This window comes from Triturus cristatus, chromosome 4_2 (assembly GCF_964204655.1).
Source record: "Triturus cristatus chromosome 4_2, aTriCri1.1, whole genome shotgun sequence".
NCBI classification, from domain to species: domain Eukaryota; kingdom Metazoa; phylum Chordata; class Amphibia; order Caudata; family Salamandridae; genus Triturus; species Triturus cristatus.
In genome coordinates, this window is record NC_140586.1 from 955,864,532 (window position 1) to 955,885,280 (window position 20,749).

The window sequence follows — 20,749 nt, forward strand, 5'->3', positions numbered from 1 at the left end:
GTTTCCTCACTGCCACCTCTTTCATGGCAGTCGCACCGCCATGAAAAGTGTGGCGGTGAGGAAACTAGGAATATGCTTGGCAGGGCCACTGAATATTGCAGCCTGAGGACGCTGCAACACCGTCCGGGATCTCTGATCCCTGGCGGTTGCGATGGCCCTAGGGCAGCTCAACTGCCCTGGTCGTAATAGGGCGGTCAGAAGACCGCCACACCCCGTGAGTCTGGCAGTCCGTGGACCGCCAGACTCTTAATAAGGACCTGAGATGGTGCCAATGCCCCCATAAGGAGAGGATGCCCGGGAGATCGGAGCTAGAAGTGTGTGTAGACCGTCAGTTGAGAAGGATCGATGAGAACACCGTACAGTCCCTGGAGTTACAGAGGGGTCTGAATGCAGTAATGAGGCTGAATGGAGGCCATCCACCATGACAGTTGGAGGGAAGAACCACGTGATGGTGCCATGGCCAGATTTGGTGGTCCAGGCGCTCTGGCAGTGAAAATCATTGGCTGGGGAGACAGTGGGGAAGAAAGAGGGGAAACCCGCCCCTCACCACTTCAAAACCAGCACCCCACCAACGATGCCCTGTTATAATAATTAACAGGCCTTGTTGCAGATGTTGCAAATGCACACCAGGATTGTTTGCTTATGATCTCCTGGTTTTTGGTTCTTTACTGTGGGTGAATCACACCACCCAAGACTCTCTCACAGTAAGTGGACTGAACTTGTTTACCACCAGTGTCCACCTTTTAAGATCAAGCTTCTGCAACAAAGCTAGGGTAAGGGGCACTGGGCTGGTTACATGTGAAATGGGTGAACACTTGTACAGACTGTGCATGTGAGGCCACAGTCGTGCACAGCTCAGTAGTTGCGCACAGACAGCTTAGCGTAGAAGGGGATCTACAAGTATATGGTGCTGACCTGGGGTAGGCTTTATTATTTTAGTTGGCATTCACAGATAGGTCAGCAGGTTTTCTGGAAAATCTGCAGTGCTCTCACTGTATTATGCATATAGGTGAAATATGACTTACAGTGCAGTTTCGCTCCACTTAGACCTACACAGTCCAGCAATGAAAAACTGATCATATTTCTGTAGCTCTTCTCATAAGGAGATTCCATGCCTTTGTCCCAATTATTAGAAGTGAATTACTCTGTTCCTCCTCAGAGGGAACAAATTACTCCACAGAATAGAAGGAGCAATTAGCAGTGATTGATTCAGTTCCTGAGAAGGAAGTGGCCGGGACAAAAAATCTGCATATGATTATTAGCTTGTCACGCAGCACCTGGGCTGGGACAGCACCAAGACCACCGAACAAAGGAGAAAACCCAGACATCTGAAGCCAACACAGGAGGGTATTCCCTTTGAAGTTTTGGCAGGAGGGGACCTGGCAGTAATGTCAGCTAATTATAATGTGGTGACCCCTTGATGAAGCCAATAGGCCTGCCTGATTTAAATGGATACCCCTTTCTATTGTGATGTTACATCTGGAAACAGTGGGGGGTATTTTGATAACGGGTTCAGGACCCAATAGGAGTCAAGTGGGATGAGGGCGTCACCCAAGGTTCCAGGTACCGGATGTACATATTTATAATTCAATGCGTAGTATTTAGTAATGTGTGTAATAAAAGTCATTTTCCTTTTTAAAAGAAAAAGAAGAGAATGGTCAATAGTTTGAGTGTTGTTGTTGCGTGCCAGCGAGTTGGGAATGATAGCTCACACCACGTCTCTAAGTAAGCCTTGAGCTGCTTGGCTTTGCTATCCGGAGAGAGTCAGGTGGTACAATGGGGAAAGTGGTTCACAGTAATAAGACAATGGTGGACCTATTACTTGTCAATGACTCATATGCTTTGCAATTAATAGGCCAATTTCTCACAAGTAAGCCATGTTTGACGGATTAAAAACACCACCTCGTTTCCGGTTGGTCTCCTACCCAGCATCTAAACATTGAAGGGTCCTTACAAACACATTCACGTACCTACCTGCTGCCACCCAGATCGAAGACCTTGTCGCTGGCTGCCAGGGATGTACCGCAATGGTCTACAAAACATACAGACACACTGAAGACTAAGACAAGCATTGCCTGTTGTCTGCTGCTTATGAGGTGTCCTCCAGCTGATGTTGCCCTATGAAGAGTTTGGATCTCCGCTTCAGCTTCTCTTTGGCCTAATCTCTTTGGTAAATGTGCCTCTGCAACCTTGCATCCAGTACTTGGCTGCCCCTTCTCTGTACAGCTTTCGTTTAAGCCCAATTAATTTCATTTCAGAAGCATGAATGCTTGCGTTACCAAGAAATCACCCAAACTACTCTTCTGGGAAGACAACAATTCCACCAATCATTGAAAAACTTCAAAAGAAGGGCTGAATGGGCAAGTACACTGTTGTGTGATGAGATTGTTCTAATCTCTAGTGGAAGAGGGGGCTTTAATGGCCATATAGCTCACTACAGCGGGCTATAAAGGCTATAGAACATTCTTCCCTCATGGGGCAGAATGTTCTAATTAAAAAAAACCCACAAAGGTCTCTGAGCCATAAGGGGGTGAAACCCCCAGCAGCTGCAAAGCCTTTGGTTCACAGCTGCTGCTGTGAATGTTCAACAGTTTAACAGCTGCGTGCAGGGCCACATCTGGTAACTGTTGAACATTCACAGCAACAGTTGTGAAAGGAGGCTGAAATCAGCCCCTGGTTCTCCCTGGGCTCGACTAAACTGCTGTTCCTCATTCAGCCAAGTCAGGGAAGCCCAGGAGCTGAGCAGATTTATCCCTTCCTCCTTTTGAGTCTCCAGTAGCACAGAGGAATGTGAGGGGGAAGGCACTGCTCACAGCCTCTGCCTCCCACTTTCCTCTGCCCAATTAATACATTTCGGAGAGGCAGGGAAAAAAAGAGAGGAGAGGCTGTGTACCGGAACATGTACATGTCAGAGCAGCAGACATTCTATTTATATAGGCTGCGCTGCTCCATGCTTCTATGAAGCTCTCAACACTCCAATGTTCTAATAAACAATAGGACACCTGAATAATAAAAATCTTATAAGGGGAACCAGAGATATGAATTTTTAAGTGTAAATAGCGCTAAGAAGTGCAAAGTGCCAAAGATAGTCAATAGTTGCTCTAGAACAGGACCTAGGTGCAATTTGACGCTGACCGCGATGGAGCGCGGGTGAGGTACAACAACCAGGTGTGTCCTGGGCTAAAGATTTTACCTTCTGATTATAGTCTCTTAAGTCCCAATCCTCCAAAAGAGTACACTTTTAAAGAGCAAGGACCTCAGGGAAGGCACTTAGAGGCTCACAGGGTTTCAGGTAGAGTCAAGTCGAGGTCCAGGGGCCACTAGTCACCTGGGCAGTTGTAGTAAAGCACTCTTGAAGTTTGTTGTGTCTCTGTAGCTGGAATAGGAAATCAGCCTTTTGACCCTTGGAGTCCACTTCTTTATCCTGGGTACAAAAGGGAGTAGATATTCAGACTTCTAGATTCTTCTCAGGTCTCAGACAGAAGGGGCAGTGCTCTTCTGATCTCCCACATGTCCAGGAGAATTCTGAAGTGGGTGCCTGGAGATGTTGCATTTATGCCCAAAGAGAGATACTGGGTGGGAATGACCACTGGGGCACAATAACCAATTGGGTAAAGGTTCCTGGGGCTAACCTGACCCATTTTGGACATTTTCAAGATAGCTGAAGTCTACAGCCACACTAAGCTTGAGCTCTAAGGGCTGGGAGTGTGTGTGGGGGTGTGTGTGAAGTGTACTATGATAATCATAATGTCCCCCCACCACATCTAACACTAGATTCCAGTTTGAGGCAGGTCCTGTACATACAACAACCTCAGAAACAGACGTCTGGTAGAACAGAAGCCGAGTTTCCAGCCACAAGAGACACACAAATTGGTTTGGCAACCTGTTTCCCTCCTTTGAAGTGTCCCTGAATATTATATGTAAACCCAGAAGATTTATCAAACAGTAATGTCAAAATGAGGCCCACTTTTGATTGGGACCAGTCCGGCTGGGGGGAGAAAACGATGGCTCTGCCCAAGCATCAGCTAACATTTGCCTGTGACAGGGAGGCCTCTTTGAAGTGGGCTCCGAGAGTTGTATGAAAACCCCAGCAGACCTGTCAAGTAGGATTTGACACGATTGTCAAAAGGATCCTCACAGCCCAACCTTCTAGTTTCTGTCATGTTCAGATGGGTTGTCTCTGCCTATTGTTAGCTCCTAGGATCAAGATCACACCTCAGTCATGTCTACGGCATGGGCAACTGAAAAATTGTCGTCACATATAAACCATGCATTAGTAGCGCTAGGGGATCTAGCTTAGAAGCCAAACCAAGATAGACTCCCGCAAAAACCCCTCTGAGCACTCTCACAAACATTCCACTTGTGGTTTGGGACACTAGTGAAATGCTTGGGCCTAACCCCATTTCCTCCTGTAAAAAAAAAAACCTATTTACTACAACGCTGCCTCCTCTACCGCACTGCATCCAGCAGTACCTTCAATAAATGAGACAGGGAGTCCGTCTCACGATAATGTTTGACTAGTACCGCAAAGGTACAATTTGGTCTTCTGAAAACCGTAAAACACATCTTCCACTTAGATCGGACTGGAATGTAGGAAAAAAAAAAAAAAAAGTGATAAGAGGCATGCTGCAGGAAGAAGAATGCATGAAAGGAAACAAGACTGCTTGCTGTGCGCAAAAAAAAAACAAAAAAAAACCACTGTCCTGACCTCTGCCGAATGAATAATATTATGTAATCAAGCAGGTTAATAGAGGGGAGTCACCAACAGTTACATCTTCTGCCCATCAGCTTCATTACCTCTAATCTACATTCCCTCTCCATTGGCAGTTGCTCCTAGATGTGCATCTGCTAGGGACCTGTTACGCAATACACAGAGCTTGGCCCTACCACTGCTAGAGGCTCCAACCTCTTATCTTGTATCCTAGCACAGACCCCCCCCCCCCCACTTCCCTGTCCAGAATACAGAATGTGCCCGTTTGGGCAATTCCTCCCCCCTCTCCCCAACCCCGCTCCACCCCCCCATTCATTTCACTGGCACAAGGCCATAAACAATGACATGGCCATTTGCAGACTCACGCCTGACCTTACGCGCTCCTAAATTATTACAATTAATCTACTGTGCAGATATGAATAATTACAAATTTATATATAGGTAAACAAGTGACCCCCGCTTAGCGGGAATCTAAATTAAACTAAATCAGCTATGGAGTAATTTGTGAAAAAAAGATAAAAGTTCATAAAAACTGGGAATAAAATTGCCCAAGAACAAATTTTCCGCCTCAGTTCCCAACCTCGAAAAGAGGGAAAAGGAATACACACAATCCATCATTTTATCCAAATCACCCTTTGTTCGAGAACAAATTGTACGGAATCTAAATTCCAACCATTCTGAGCCAAATGTAAATCAGTCCCTCAGAAAAATCAAATACAAACATGGACGTCTCCCAGAACATCTGTGCACAAAATGGGGACTAACATGGGCTGCTTCCAGGTTATTCTCCATCCCGTGTAATTGGGGGAAATTTATGATGTGCAAATTCATGATACCAGCACAATCTCACATTTGCTGGAGTGTAATTTGCAGCCATAAAATGTAGTCCAGTCATGGAATAGCGAACATTTTATGTAAAAAAAAAAAAACTGAATGAGGCTTTGGACAGTGAGGGGCAAATCAGAAAGGGGATTTTGGGTGATGGGGTGTTTGTGTCTGTGAAAAAAATATCAGAGTGAAAAAGGCTAACGCCTGACTCCAGGGTGGGATGTAGACCTTGGGGCAAAAAAACTAAATTAAAAACAAAAGGGGGAGGAGACGAAAAACCCAAAGTAACTAAATTGTTCAATTCCAAATATAAAGGTTCATAACAACATATTTATCCAAAAGGTGTAAATGAAAAAACTCCCACAATTGTCCAGCACAGGTGCAAAAGGAAAATGTAGGGAAACACAATCAAAATGTAAATAAATTCATGCCCCAAACAAACTCGCTGCTGTCCTGGCTTTAGGGCTATACTGTTGCGTCCCAGCAGATTAGAACCGAGGGCTCCCCAGAGCCACAAACTGAACCCCTTCAGGAAATCCTATCTGCTTCTCCCCAACATCCAGCGCTGCTATCTCCATTCCTGCGAAGCAGACCGCCTGCGTCAAACAATGGGGATACTTCCTCCTTCTGTAAAAATGCATTTGCCACTGCTTTTATAGATCGATGGACCACGATGAACATATGTAGCCGAGGAAGCCACCACCTCCGAGGACAGCATTACCGAGATCAATGGTGCGCAAAACACTCACTCATTCTTATTGTGCAAAGAAGCAATTATTTGGTGAAGGAAGTTCACAAAGAACAACAAACCTTTCAGGAATTAAACTTTTTGCTGCAGAAGTTAGATCTTACTTGATCTTAAACCATTCCTCTCTGGAATCCTGAGGAGCACCCACACACCAAGTGTTTGCTGCAAGAAGAATCCAACAACTGATCTTTTGTCAATCATGTTCCACTCTTGGGGGAAGGGGAGGGGAGTGGGGACCCTCAAGGTTCTACTCCTTATTTATTCAACCTTTATGGGAAGCAGCGTTCGACCACCATTCGCTCCTTCGGGATTAAATTGTATCTCTGTGCCAATGACAGCAAACTATTATTCCGACCTTCAACTCATCCGAAGAGACCTCGGTTCTTCTAGCAGTAGACAAGGGGCTGGTTCAGCGCTGGCTTAAACTCAAAGCGGAGAATCGTGGACCCCCTCTCGGTGAGGATCCTCCCTGGCCTTCTGACTTCAGCGCTCGCATTGAATCTGTGAAGCATGTAGATAGTCTGGGTATTACTATGTACGACTCTCTACAGATGGATATTCAAGGGGACTCAGTTATCACTTCATACGTTTTCCACATGCATTTGCTCCACCAGGTCCTTGCACTGTTGTCTCCTGGAGGCAGACAATTTTATATGTCGCTGCTAATTGAGACAAGGCTAGACGTTCCACCAGCCTCTATCTTGGTATTGAAGATTCGATTTAAATTCCAATTGTTCATGACCAGGCTGCGCCCCATGTCATTTGTGCACCACGTTACAGCGATGCAAAGCAGGTTCGAAAATCTTTGCACTGATCGTCCTGTAATCTGCATATCATTTTCATATAATTCTGCATTATCCCTGGTTTCATATATGCTTATTCCATAACTGCATGGCCAAAAGATTCCCAGAGTACATGCCAGGCACATTACTGCATTCTTCCTGCTCTCTGTATTCTCTGGGCTTGTCAAGCTTTTTGGGCTGACCGAGCTTCTTTGTACCAACCAGCTACATCCTGGAGCTCCTTAATTAAACGTATTCAAATTGTGGTTAACAGCATGTTTTTCAGTAAAAAGCTTAAAACCCGACTTTTGCCTAAATTGATGTGTCTCCTGAGCCATAGCGCAAGAGACATTTGACTGATAGCGCGCTTAAGAAAATTCAAATACAGATAATACAAGTTGCACTGCATGCCAGGTTATTGTCAAACGTACGTTTTCACCGTATCCTCTTTTTAAAAATGTTATTTACGTTTTGAATTCCTATAACAGAAATCAAAACCCAGTTCAGTGGTTAAAAATCAGTTGATACATACAGAAGGAGAGTGTGGTTACCTGTAAAGCGGCTTATGTGCAGAGTGTTCACACACTTGTACGGTTCACAATCTATTTGTTGGATATTTTACATACATTGTAATGTGGCAACTCACAGATATGTTATTTATCGTCTATTCGCTGTCACGGTTAGTGTGGTCTTCTTCTAGTGGAAGGTATTGCCTGAAAGGACCCCGTGTGTGTTTAGGTCGCGAGTGTGGTCTTCTTCTAGTGGAAGGTATTGCCTGAAAGGACCCCTTGTGTGTCTAGGTCCCAGTGTGGACTTCTAGTGGAAGGTATTGCCTGGAAGGACCCTGTGTGTGTCTAGGTCGCAGTGTGGTCTTCTTCTAGTGGAAGGTATTGCCTGAAAGGACCCCTTGTGTGTCTAGGTCGCAGTGTGGTCTTCTTCTAGTGGAAGGTATTGCCGGGAAGGACCCAGTGTGTGTCTAGGTCGCAGTGTGGCCTTCTAGTGGAAGGTATTGCCTGAAAGGACCCTGTGTGTGTCTAGGTCGAGAGTGTGGTCTTCTTCTAGTAGAAGGTATTGCCTGAAAGGACCCCGTGTGTGTCTAGGTCGCGAGTGTGGTCTTCTTCTAGTAGAAGGCATTGCCTGAAAGGACCACATGTGTGTCTAGGTCGCGAGTGTGATCTTCTATTGGAAGGTATCGCCTGGAAGGACCCCGTGTGTCTAGGTCACAGTGTGGTCTTCTTCTAGTGGAAGGTATTGCCTGAAAGGACCCCGTGTGTGTCTAGGTCGCAGTGTGGTCTTCTAGTAGAAGGTATTGCCTGGAAGGACCCCGTGTGTCTAGGTCGCGAGTGTGGTCTTCTTCTAGTAGAAGGTATTGCCTGGAAGGACTCCGTGTGTGTCTAGGTCGCGAGTGTGGTCTTCTAGTAGAAGGTATTGCCTGAAAGGACCCACTGTGTGTCTAGGTCGCAGTGTGGTCTTCTTCTAGTGGAAGGTATTGTCTGAAAGGACCCCATGTGTGTCTAGGTCGCGAGTGTGGTCTTCTTCTAGTAGAAGGTATTGCCTGAAAGGACCTTGTGTGTGTCTAGGTCACAAGTGTGGTCTTCTTCTAGTAGAAGGTATTGCCTGAAAGGACCCCATGTGTGTCTAGGTCGCGAGTGTGGTCTTCTTCTAGTAGAAGCTATTGCCTGGAAGGACCTTGTGTGTGTCTAGGTCGCGAGTGCTGCAATAGTAGTAGGCTATCGTTCGCCAACTGCATACTGCACCAGATCCTTTCAAGCATCCAGTCTTTGCTCTTGGGCGATCTGCTATCGCCCCAGTATATAGCTACCCTTTGTTTCGTTAACAGCACTATCACTATGAACTTTCTATACATTTTAGGTACATCTCGTAAATAGACCCGCAGTGCCACCAACGGTGTCCTGTTTAGCTGGGAATCAATCATTGTGCTCAATTTCCCAAAGACCTCCTTTCCAGGATTGATAAATTGTTGGGCATGTCCACACCAGAAGCTAAAATCCCTCTTTGGGGGCTCCACATTTCCAACATCAAGTGTCTGTCCCGAGCCCGCTCCTATATAGGCCGAGTGGTGAGTGGTATATCCGATAGAGGTATGTATAGTGCACCAGTCGCACCTGCCATTAGCGGATATTCTTTGCATTTGGACACAAAAATATATAAATGCATCATATCCCATGTCTTGCATCCAGCTCGTCCGGACGGTATTTTGTTTTTCTGTTCTGGGCACTGTCTGAAGTACTGTGGCATACATGACGGAGATCCGCCTCATTGGAAGGACTCGCAACATCACAAGTCCCAGCAGTTTTCAGCTCCCTGGTTCGGCAGGGAACCCCAAGTAGGGCTCCCAACTGATCGGGATAAGTGATCCCCTGGTCTCTATAATACTTCAACGTGAGAAAGGAACCCTCTCTGTACTTATCTTCTATACTGTAGAGGTGCCCGTGAAACAATATTTTCGTAGCAGCTGGCTCACAATTCACCTCCGATTGCAGAGTGTTCAATAAGGGGAGTCCAGGGGGGTACATCTCCTCCTTGCAAGTGAACCCTGCCAGCCTCAAACATTTCCATACAGTGCATTCCACTGTGTGAGTTTCTACCCTAGGCCTAGTGGGGGTCTTAAGGAGCACAGTCTCCAATGGTTGGAGGCCGCCAATCCCCATTCCATTTTGTAATGTGGTACTTGTCAAATATTAAGAAACCAATGGGGCGCGGAGTGCACCTGCGCCACCAAATAGTATACTTCAGAATGTGATGCAGAGAACCCCACCTGCTCATAAGGCTGCTGCATAGTCTATCAGTTTATTACGACAGTCCTGCCTGCCCAAGCAAGCCACCCCGTTTGGGCGCCCAGTGTCCTGAGTGGTATTGGTAGTTTTTGGAAGCGATGGACCAGCTGTGGGAGGAGTGCCACCCTCATTCTACCTATCCTCTCAGCCGACATAATCAACCATCTGTTCAATTTAGCTATAATGGTTATTATATTCTCAATACACACCCCATAGTTGACGCGGAGTAAAACATCTATGTCCTGATGATATTGTATGCCTAAATATATTACCAGGTCTACTCTCCACAAAAAGGGGATAGTTCAGTGCCGCCTTCCTCGTGTTCCCCGTCAGAGGTACCATAACTGATTTGTCCCAGTTTATCACAATGCCACACCATCTACCAAATACCACCACATCTCTGATAATAGAATTTAAAAAGTCTCCCAGATTCCTGACCAGTCGCATAATGTCAGTGGGGTAGAACGACACCACCCAAACTTAATGCCTCCTTCACCATGGGCATTCCACAGGATGCTTGCCAGTGGCTCTATCACCAAGGCAAACAGGATTAGTGACAATGGGCAGCCCCGACGTGTACACCACTGGATAGGTATGGGGGCAAGCAACCGATCCTTAACTCTTACTCTCGCTGTTGGGTGGGTGTCGAATAGCCAAATCCATCGTACCATATCTCTCTCCAACCCCATTCTCTACAGCTTTGTAAAAAGGAATAGCCAAGCTACAGGTCTGGAGATCTTGGCATAGCGTGGCTCACATGTAGTCTCCAATTTAGATTCAACTCTAGATTGATATCGTTCTCGTGGTGACTTTTGCCACACTTTTCTGCTAACGTGCGAGTGTCTCTGAATGATACTGATGCCCTGTAGTCTGTATAGTTCCAGAGTCGTAATCTTAGAACACTCTCTGTGCTCGTTAGGAGACCCTTTATTTTAGCTAGACAAAACCAAATGAGCTGCTCTGTGCCTCTGCCACAGTTTGATAAAAGCAGTACTTTATTATATAAACAGTTTCCGTGCTAACCCTCGGTGAGAGGATCATTTCCATGCTGGAATTATCACGGAACCGCTGCGAACTGTGACTGGTATGCAGCTCTGCTGACTCCAAACTTTATCCTGCAGGTAACTAATGAAAACACAAAGTTGAATGCCAGAAGCGTGAAAAGAGACAGGCAGGTTTGGAGACGGCCCCAGGCACTGCAGGCCTCTGGCTTCCTATTTCATGCTAAAAAATGGAGCGTAGGGCAAACGCCCATCAGGCCAAGCACGGTTATGTCATAGGGGCTCATGCTATTCCTTTTACTCCTGAAAGAAACACAAAATATCATTTTCTCCATAATTTTTCTAAAGTTATATTTCTAGGAAAGAAGTGTTTTACCATCAGTACGTTTTCCTTGCTGACATTAATAGATTATGATTTTTAGTACCCATTTCTAGGGGTGGGCGGAATTTGCGAAATTCACTTTCGCAAACTATCGCGAAAATGTAAAAAATCTGCGCAAACACACGGAAATATCGCGAAGATGCGGAAGTTTTTTTCCCACCCGTTCACGGTATTTTCTGCGTGATCGCAGCTCGCCAACTTACCCATGCGGTTGCTCACGGGCGCGGCCATCTTGTTTTCACTTGTCTCGCGGTGCATGATCGAGAGAAGAAAGACGTGATCGCGCGACGAATGACGTTAATGCGGGCGCGAACTGTCGTGAGACAGCGCAAATGGCTACCAACAATCCAACATCTCGTGGAGAACGCGACCGGAGCGGGAAAACTTGTCGGCGAACGCGGGGATTCAGGTAAGGCGATCGCGCGCACGCGAGAATGTATTTTTTTACAGCGCGAGCAAGAAAAAAAATTCCAGTAAGATGCGGATTGCGGAAATTGACATTTTCGCTCTATCTGCGGAACGCGAAAATGTCAAATTATCGCAATTTCCGTGAGCGGAACGGAATTTTCGCCCAGGCCTACACATTATAAATTCACCTACTTAGTCCTGGGACCATCTCCTCGAGCATCATTACAAGTATAGTGGGTCCGTATTCCCAGAGTACTACCACTCCATCATACTGCAAAGAGTGTTTCCAGATTGAAACTTAACAGGTCAGGTTTTTCTGGACTTAGTGTTATCTGGTGCAGATTGAAAGCAAGAAACCATGGGAAAGAGCCTTAAAAGGACTTGTGCTTCTCCTTACCTGTGGCGATATTAGTGAATGGCGTCGACACTTAAGATGAGGGGCAATGACGAAGAATTGACAGAGTTTCACAACTCAGGCTGATCACTCAATCGACCTTAAAATAAAAAAAAGGAAGGAGACAACACGGTTTGAAAATTATGGAGACTACCAAAAGCAACAGACAAAATGTAATGAGGGCAAAAATATATATCAGTTTAAATATGCTACATTATTAAAACATGCAGAAAAAACATGCCATATTAAATATATATGTAGGAAAGTGGATAATTATTTGGACTGAACAGGCGTCCACCTCATAGGAGAAGGCAATCACTTGCTAGATGCAACACAAATTCGATTAAATAAACCTGTGCTCAATCCCCATTGAGATTCAAAGCAGTCAGACTATAATCAAAGAAACGTGTAAAGTATGTAAGCAGTACACACACCAGGCCCGGCTCCAGGAATTTTTGTTTGGGTGGGCCAAGGTTACATTCGGGTGGGTCACTGCTGGCCCCATTTATCACATATATCTAGCCAGGCCTGCTTCTGGGCCCGCCTCTTAGCTCTCCTTAGTCTTACAAGGTACAGTAAAACGCACTCTTTTCCAAGTCTCTTTCTAAATGTCATCACTCTAAAAAAGTGATTTTCTTCCATGTAATGTCCCTTTGATGGGAAGAGGAGCTTTCTAAGGTGGGAGTATCTAGCAAGTGACTACTCGGGCTCCCTCTGTGCGAGCCTTCAGGCAGAAACCCTCTTCATTACTACCTCCACCTGACCCCCGACTCTGCAGCGCACTCCCTTACAGGCTTGATTATCCACTTTTCTACCACCCCTCTCCATTACGCCTTATCTCACAGCTGACCTTGGGCCCCAGCCCCATATCAGCCACCATTCAGTTCCACTTTTATTATTCCCAGTAAAAAACAATAGTAAAATCACCTTCAAACTTGAAACATTGAATATAGCAGTAAATGTAATTAGCATGCATGTTAAAGTATGCTCCACAGTTGTCCTAATCACCTGACTGTTAATTAAATAAACAAAAACAGAAAGGCCATGACAGGGCAAGCTTTAGTGCTGGTGCAAAAGTCTTTTTGACCTCTTTTTTGACCTTTTTCTTTGTAGATAACTTAACAACCACCCTCCAACAGTGCCCTTCATCTCTCCGTAGCCACTCCCCCTCATGGCCTCCTCCTCAGACTCCCTAACTACCACCCTCCACCAGTGCCCCTCATCTCACCATAGCTCCCCCACCCCATGACCTCCTCCTCAGATTCCCTCACTTATCCCTCCACCAGCGCCCCTCATCTCTCTGTAGTTCCCCCCACCCCATGACCTCTTCCTCGGATTTCCTCACTTCCACCCTCCACCAGTGCCCCTCATCTCTCTGTAGTTCCCCCCACCCCATAACCTCCTCCGCTTCCCTCACTGTCACCCTCCACTAGTGCCCCTCATTTCTCCATAGCTCCCCACCCCATGACCTCCTCCTGGAAATCCCTCACTGCCACCCTTCACTAGTGCCCCTCATCTCTGTAGTTCCCCCCCACCCCATAACCTCCTCCTCAGCTTCCCTCACTGCCACCCTCCACTAGTACCCCTCATTTCTCTATAGCCCCCCCACCCATGACCTCCTCCTCGGATTTCCTCACTGCCACCCTCCACCAGTGCCCCTCATCTCTGTAGTTTCCCCCCACCCCGTGACCTTCTCCTCGGATTTCCTCACTGCCACCCTCCACCAGTGCCCCTCATCTCTCTGTAGTTCCCCCACCTCATGACCTCCTCCTTGGCTTCCCTCACTGCCACTGTCCACTAGTGCCCCTCATCTCTCTGTAGTTCCCCCCCCACCCCGTGACCTCCTCCTCTGACTTCCTCACTGCCACCCGCACCAGCGCCCTTCATCTCTCCGTAGCTCCCCCACCCCATGACCTCTTCCTGGGATTCCCTCACTGCCACCCTCCAATATTGCCCCTCATCTCTCCGTTGCCCCTCTCTCATATCTATTCCATTCGTTGTATAGCGCTACTCATATGAGGGTAGGGTGTCACAGTACTTTACATAACAGCACATATTATACAGAGACACTAAATCAGTTTACGGGGAAGGTCACATAAGCCAATGAGGATTACAAGGTGTAGAAATCACTCCATCCATACTGGTGGGCAATATATTTTACGGGGGTTTGGTCTGGAGAAGCACAAACTCAGGATTTAAAGAGTACTCCAGTGGTTGGCTTTACAGATAAAAATGTATAACTGCCCAAACAAACTCTTTTTAGTAACATTAGAAGAATGGAGAAGTTCTAACTATATCACAACACAAAAAAAGTGAAGTTTGTATGCACCTCTTTGATGACAGTTCTTGGGTCACTGTCCTATGTTAGGAAAGTAACTTCTGAACTGCAAGTAACACAAGGATATCTGTGACAGGGGTGGTAACCCACTGAGCTGTTCCCATAAAATTCAGTTTATCGTCATTTGAAAACTATCAACAGACAAATGGTTGCTCTGCAGCAGGATCGTAAATCACAAGTTATCTGAACAGCTTTTATTGTTGTTGTACATTGGTGGCCGAGTCACTGCGAGGGCCAAGGCTCATGCTTGGGTGGGCCAGGCTCATGTTTGGGTGGGCCTGGCCCACCTGGCCCACCCTCTAGAACCGGGCCTGACACACACAGTAGAAAAAGTCACACAAAACAATTAAATTCCACTCCAATTTAAAAATATATATTGAGGATTTTAAATCAGTGAAACAAAACCATAACAGCCTAAATCAAATGCAGGGAACAGGAGAAATAAATACATTTTTCTTAAAGATTTAGGCGAAAATAGTGCTAAAAAAGCACAGACAACAATGATAATCAAAGGAAGCGGTAGACGGAGATCTAGGTGCGAATTGAGGCTGCACCAGAGCCCTGGTTCGATACGCCATGTAGACTGGTCCCACTGAACTTTAAGACAAGGCTGTCTTCCCCTAATTGTAGCTGCCGCAGTGGAACTGCCCGTTGGATACCTGCCACAGGTTGGTCCTACTAAGGCTCTGAAGCTGTCGAAGTAGATGCTTGAAAAAGTTTCCAAGTTGGAAAACAGAAAGGGACTTTGTGTTTTTTTTGTTTTTTGTTTTTTTGGTGCTGGGGCCTGTTAGTGGGACAAATCTGCAACTCAATCCAACACCGTGGAACTGCCGGTCGGGTACTTTTCACAGTAGGTCCTTTAGGCTCTAGAGTAAAAAGTTTTCAAACCTTTACCTGGAGTCCAAGCAACATCAGGAAAGCATTTCCAAGCCACTCTGGACATTGGGGGCAGAGTGCCAGGCAGGGGCTACTAGCAAAGTCAATTCCAAGTCCCAGTTGCCACTGGTCAGCTGGGAATTGTAGGGAAACGGCATCTTTCGGCTTTTGTGTCCCTGCAGCAACATGGAATGTCCACCAACAAACCCTTTGGAGTCCACGTCTTGGTCTTGGGTACAGAGATGAGCAGGTCCAGTCCTTTTGAGCTCATCAGACACCAGGTTCAGTCCTCTTCTGTTGTTCTTCTGTTCTTATTCAGGTCCAGAAAGTGTTCCGAGGAATGGTGGGTGAGGGTTCAGCTTTGTAGAGGTCACCAGCCTGTGGGTGGAGGACACATAGGACACTCCTAGTAACTCTAGGAGTAAAAGTTATCAGGCCCTGGCCAACCTTCTTTGTCAGTAGTTACTGTTTGCTTTACTGCCAACGTGCCCAAATATCATGTGCCAAAGCATTTTAGAATGGTGAACATCTACAGCCACACTAAACTTGGGCTCTGCGAGTTGTGGGAGTGTACAGAAGCAGAAGTGCATTAAAAAAAAAGTATAGGAACTCTGATGCTGTGTGCTATAGGGTGGGGGGGGGTGGGGTGTCAGTGAACGTGTATGCTGGGTCAAAGGCATGGCTTAAAAACAAAATATGTAACTGTTTGGCTTCAAATGACCACATATAAAATAAAGCACAGTTTAAAGAAAAATAAATGCAAGTTAAGTTAATCAGTGGGAAATGCGCCCTCATACATTATGAAACCTCTGTTCGTTAATACACTGCAGAAGTGTGTGTGTAACCACAGAGCCAGAGAACTGAATCCTGTTGGAGCAGTGAAGAATAGCAGCTTGTGTATTTTAAGTGCTACAAGGTCCTAGCTTGTGACAGAAAGCACTGTGAATATGCATGTCCTTACTTTAAACTTGCATTTCACTGAATATAAGGTGGGCTGCTATTGAATGTTCAAAAATGTTTAAGATAAAAAAAAGTGCTTCCAAAATATAGATTTTAGTAATACCCAGACTGTACATAGTGCATTTTGTTGCAATAACTGTCCATAAAAAACAGCCACTTCACAGCTCAGCTGGTAAATCCCTTGCAATGCCCCTCAAAGAAGAATAAATACATATCAGGAAGATTCCAGTAAATCCATCAGTTAAAGCCAATCCTGGCCTCCAAGTACCCTTTCCGGGTGCAGAGTAATCAATTATGCACATTTACATTTTTTCCAAGCAAGTAGGCACCCTGTCAAGATGGCTTCTTTCATGTTTAGCTGTCTGTCCTGCCTTAGGTTTCACAGCACAGGAGACTCCCTGCCTTACACTTCAGCTGAAGCATTTCAACTGTCAGAATTAAGTGTCCCGGGATGGATTGCTTTTCAACAAAAAGTAGGGGAATTGTTTCTCTTAAATTTAAAAAACATATGGATCAGAACATATATACGGGGCCCGTGAAAACAGTGCCCCTGCTGCCCCTTTAGTCCTCCTGGGTGTTACGCTCACCACGGACTGGTTTTTGGACCTTTCTTTTGTGGGCGAGTCGCTTCCTGAGTTAAGCTCCTTGTAATGGTGTTAAGTTCATGCGAACTGTGTTTACTACCAGCATCCACATTTTAAGATAAGGCCGCTGCAGCGCCGCTAGGGTAAGCGGAACTGGGCTGGTGATTCATTTTTTTTTTTTTTTAAACAACTTGTCCAAAGAGATACATGCTCCAGTAATCTACTTGCCCTGCAAAGAAAACCACCTGTCCCATTTACTCCCTAAATCACCCAGCCGGGCCTGCAAAGAACGCACTTGTGGTTTTAAAAAGTGTAGACAGCTTTCCAAACCTCAGAGCACTTTACTCAGAAGGTTCCAACTGTGAGCTGGGTGCCCATTACAAATTTGCATGTTGTACATTGCACAGGCAAAGCAATTTTACATATTTACATGATATAATGATATATGTTTTGGAATAACCTATTCACAAAGAAAAGAAAATACATTACAAACACAAACCTGACTCATGCTGGCATCTGCAAACACTTGGGCTCCAGGTAGAAACCAAAGGTGGATATGAATGTTGTGTACATAAGGGATGTAGAAGGGAATGGGCAAGACAGAAGATTTTATGGCATATAAGCGAAGAAATGCGACGGGAATGTAGCTGGAAAGGAAAGAACTTTCAATAACCAGCGGTCACCTTTACCATGGGGTTAGTAGGCGGTGGATGCATTAGTTCCTAGCATTCGAAAACTAGCATTCCCAGCTGGTGGGAGCGCATCACTAAGCCTGGTGGCTATCTCTCTCAGGACAGCAGCTTCAGGACAAGAGTGACTCCAGAGGCAGGGGTGGAACCTGCACACTGAAAACGGGGAGAGTAAAAGCAAGTCATTATCTTTTTCTCCCACTGCCTTACATGATTCGAGCATGCCCTCACACGACCACGGAACGGCATAATAAAGAATAATAAAGAATAAGAATGCCAAAGACGAAAATAATTGGAGACGATCAGAAAAAGGAGCGGGCTTAGATGGGACCCACAGACGGAAGAGGACTTGCACTGAGAGACTGAAATGGATGGCTGAGGGGTTACACAGAGCCTAGGATCGTTTGGGGGGTGAGGTGAGGTGGGAGCATTACGTAAAGAGCCAGTGGGGGTTGTAGGGTTACAAAGTAAGCAGTGACTGAATGTGGGATGGTAGAGGAGTTACACTGGGAGCTGGAGGCAAGGAAAAGATGAGGGTTAGGCTCAAAAAAATTTAAAAAAAGTAAAGCATTGGAGGTGGAGAGGGGCGTTAGGCAGAGTTGGTACCTTCGTATTTCCTGAACAAATGTAACAGCCGCCGTAAAGCCCTTTACATAAACGCATCCTCGCTTTGTTCTTTGCCTGCTCCTCTACTCAGTGATTCTCCAGAGAGGTTTGCAGCATTGGCTCTACCTCTACAAGAGATCTCTTTCAAATAGGAAAGAGTTGCAGCATCGCCCCCAACAGGTGAAGCCTGTGCTCGGTGCTCCCATTGAAGGGGGTTACATTGCAAGGCTCAGCTGCTCTACTTTATTTGCAGCATTGGCTCTACCTCTACAAGAGATCTCTTTCAAATAGGAAAGAGTTGCAGCATCGCCCCCAACAGGTGAAGCCTGTGCTCGGTGCTCCCATTGGGCTCTATCTCTACAAAAGATCTCTTTCAAATAGGAAAGAGTTGCAGCATTGCCCGCAACAGGTGAAGCCTGTGCTTGGTGCTCCCATTGAAGGGGGTTACATTGCAAGGCTTAGCTGCTCTACTTTATTTGCAGCATTGGCTCTACCTCTACAAGAGATCTCTTTCAAATAGGAAAGAGTTGCAGCATCGCCTGCAACAGGTGAAGCCTGTGCTCGGTGCTCCCATTGAAAGGGGGTTACATTGCAAGGCTTAGCTGCTCTACTTTATTTGCAGCATTGGCTCTACCTCTACAAGAGATCTCTTTCAAATAGGAAAGAGTTGCAGCATCGCCTGCAACAGGTGAAGCCTGTGCTCGGTGCTCCCATTGAAGGGGGTTACATTGCAAGGCTCAGCTGCTCTACTTTATTTGCAGCATTGGCTCTACCTCTACAAGAGATCTCTTTCAAATAGGAAAGAGTTGCAGCATCACCTGCAACAGGTGAAGCCTGTGCTCGGTGCTCCCATTGAAGGGGGTTACATTGCAAGGCTCAGCTGCTCTACTTTATTTGCAGCATTGGCTCTACCTCTACAAGAGATCTCTTTCAAATAGGAAAGAGTTGCAGCATCGCCTGCAACAGGTGAAGCCTGTGCTCGGTGCTCCCATTGAAGGGGGTTACATTGCAAGGCTTAGCTGCTCTACTTTATTTGCAGCATTGGCTCTACCTCTACAAGAGATCTCTTTCAAATAGGAAAGAGTTGCAGCATCGCCTGCAACAGGTGAAGCCTGTGCTCGGTGCTCCCATTGAAAGGGGGTTACATTGCAAGGCTCAGCTGCTCTACTTTATTTGCAGCATTGGCTCTACCTTTACACGAGATCTCTTTCAAATAGGAAAGAGTTGCAGCATCGCCTGCAACAGGTGAAGCCTGTGCTCTGTGCTCCCATTGAAGGGGGTTACATTGCAAGGCTCAGCTGCTCTACTTTATTTGCAGCATTGGCTCTACCTTTACACGAGATCTCTTTCAAATAGGAAAGAGTTGCAGCATCGCCTGCAACAGGTGAAGCCTGTGCTCTGTGCTCCCATTGAAGGGGGTTACATTGCAAGGCTCAGCTGCTCTACTTTATTTGCAGCATTGGCTCTACCTCTACAAGAGATCTCTTTCAAATAGGAAAGAGTTGCAGCATCGCCTGCAACAGGTGAAGCCTGTGCTCTGTGCTCCCATTGAAGGGGGGTTACATTGCAAGGCTCAGCTGCTCTACTTTATTTGAAGCACTGGGTAGAGAGATGGTGAATCCACTGCAAAGGGTAGACTCAGAGGCCAAGAGGGATGGTGTCCGAAGGCCTTTCACAGCCCAGCCCTACCGGTGGGAGGGAACACAAGCAGGAGCGGCTCGTTCAGGACGAGCGGCGAGGTGAGAACTCGACAGAAAATTAATTATTTAATTTCCCCTCATTGTCTGTCAAATTCCCCTCTCACCTCTCTTGCCTGCACGAGCTGCTCCAGGGAGGTATCACTCTAACCTTTCATACCAACAAGGAAAGGAGGCTTCTTCAGACCTTCGACAGGCCCTCTGCAACTCTGGCCAGTCCACCATTTGTATTTTTGAGCAACATTTTTCTGTACGCTGCATGAATACGTATGCATGCAGCACAGTGTGCTCCTGTAACTGGTCACCTTTACCAGTTTACTTGAGGTCACCTCTCTAGAGGTTGTTCTAGTGTTGAACACAATTCACCAGGCTTTTGTGGAGACCATGGCTAGGGACTAAATCAGTACTTGTCAAACAGTGACACGAAAATTCTAATCCGCCCTTCATTTTTGGGCAAATGTTCATTACATAAAAGCGGACCCCTTGCATTAAGCACAATGTTAAATGAATGGAGAGATACAGCATGAGATTTGATTGTTGATTAACAGCACTACATTATCAGGTGAAACAGGACGGAAACGGTGTTCCCACTGAGACCTTAAGAGACACCATTCCTTGTTGGGGACGAGAGCAGATATTGTCCCCACTGATTCCTCATGCCCCCTCAGCTCTGCAAGGAATCACCCCGTCTACACTTCCACAAGGCATGCTCTGCACTGCACAGAACATTTATAAACCCTTTGGGTGAGTTAAACAAAAGGCTTGTGGGCATCTGTAACAGAAAGAGAGGGGGTGTAGGTCTGGTTTCTGTAGCAAATTCATCCCAATAAACCGCACGGGGAGAATGTGCAAAGCTGCATTCCGTCTTCCTTCTCGTTCAGAGGTGATGGTGAACTGACAATTAAAGTAAAAGCAGTCATTTTCTCATAGCTTTTGTACACATTTTT

The 20,749-nt window shown here is 46.1% G+C and overlaps 1 protein-coding gene across 6 annotated transcripts in view; it reads right to left on the bottom strand.

Annotated features, from left to right (window-relative positions):
* Nucleotides 1–20,749, bottom strand: part of LOC146839091 (uncharacterized) — a 192,569-nt gene that overhangs the window by 82,225 nt on the left and 89,595 nt on the right. For all 6 annotated transcript variants that reach the window (XM_085603100.1, XM_085603099.1, XM_085603096.1 and 3 more), the window contains exon 2: nt 12,056–12,152. The gene's annotated coding sequence lies outside the window, so the exon portion shown is untranslated. The remainder of the gene's footprint in view (nt 1–12,055; nt 12,153–20,749) is intronic.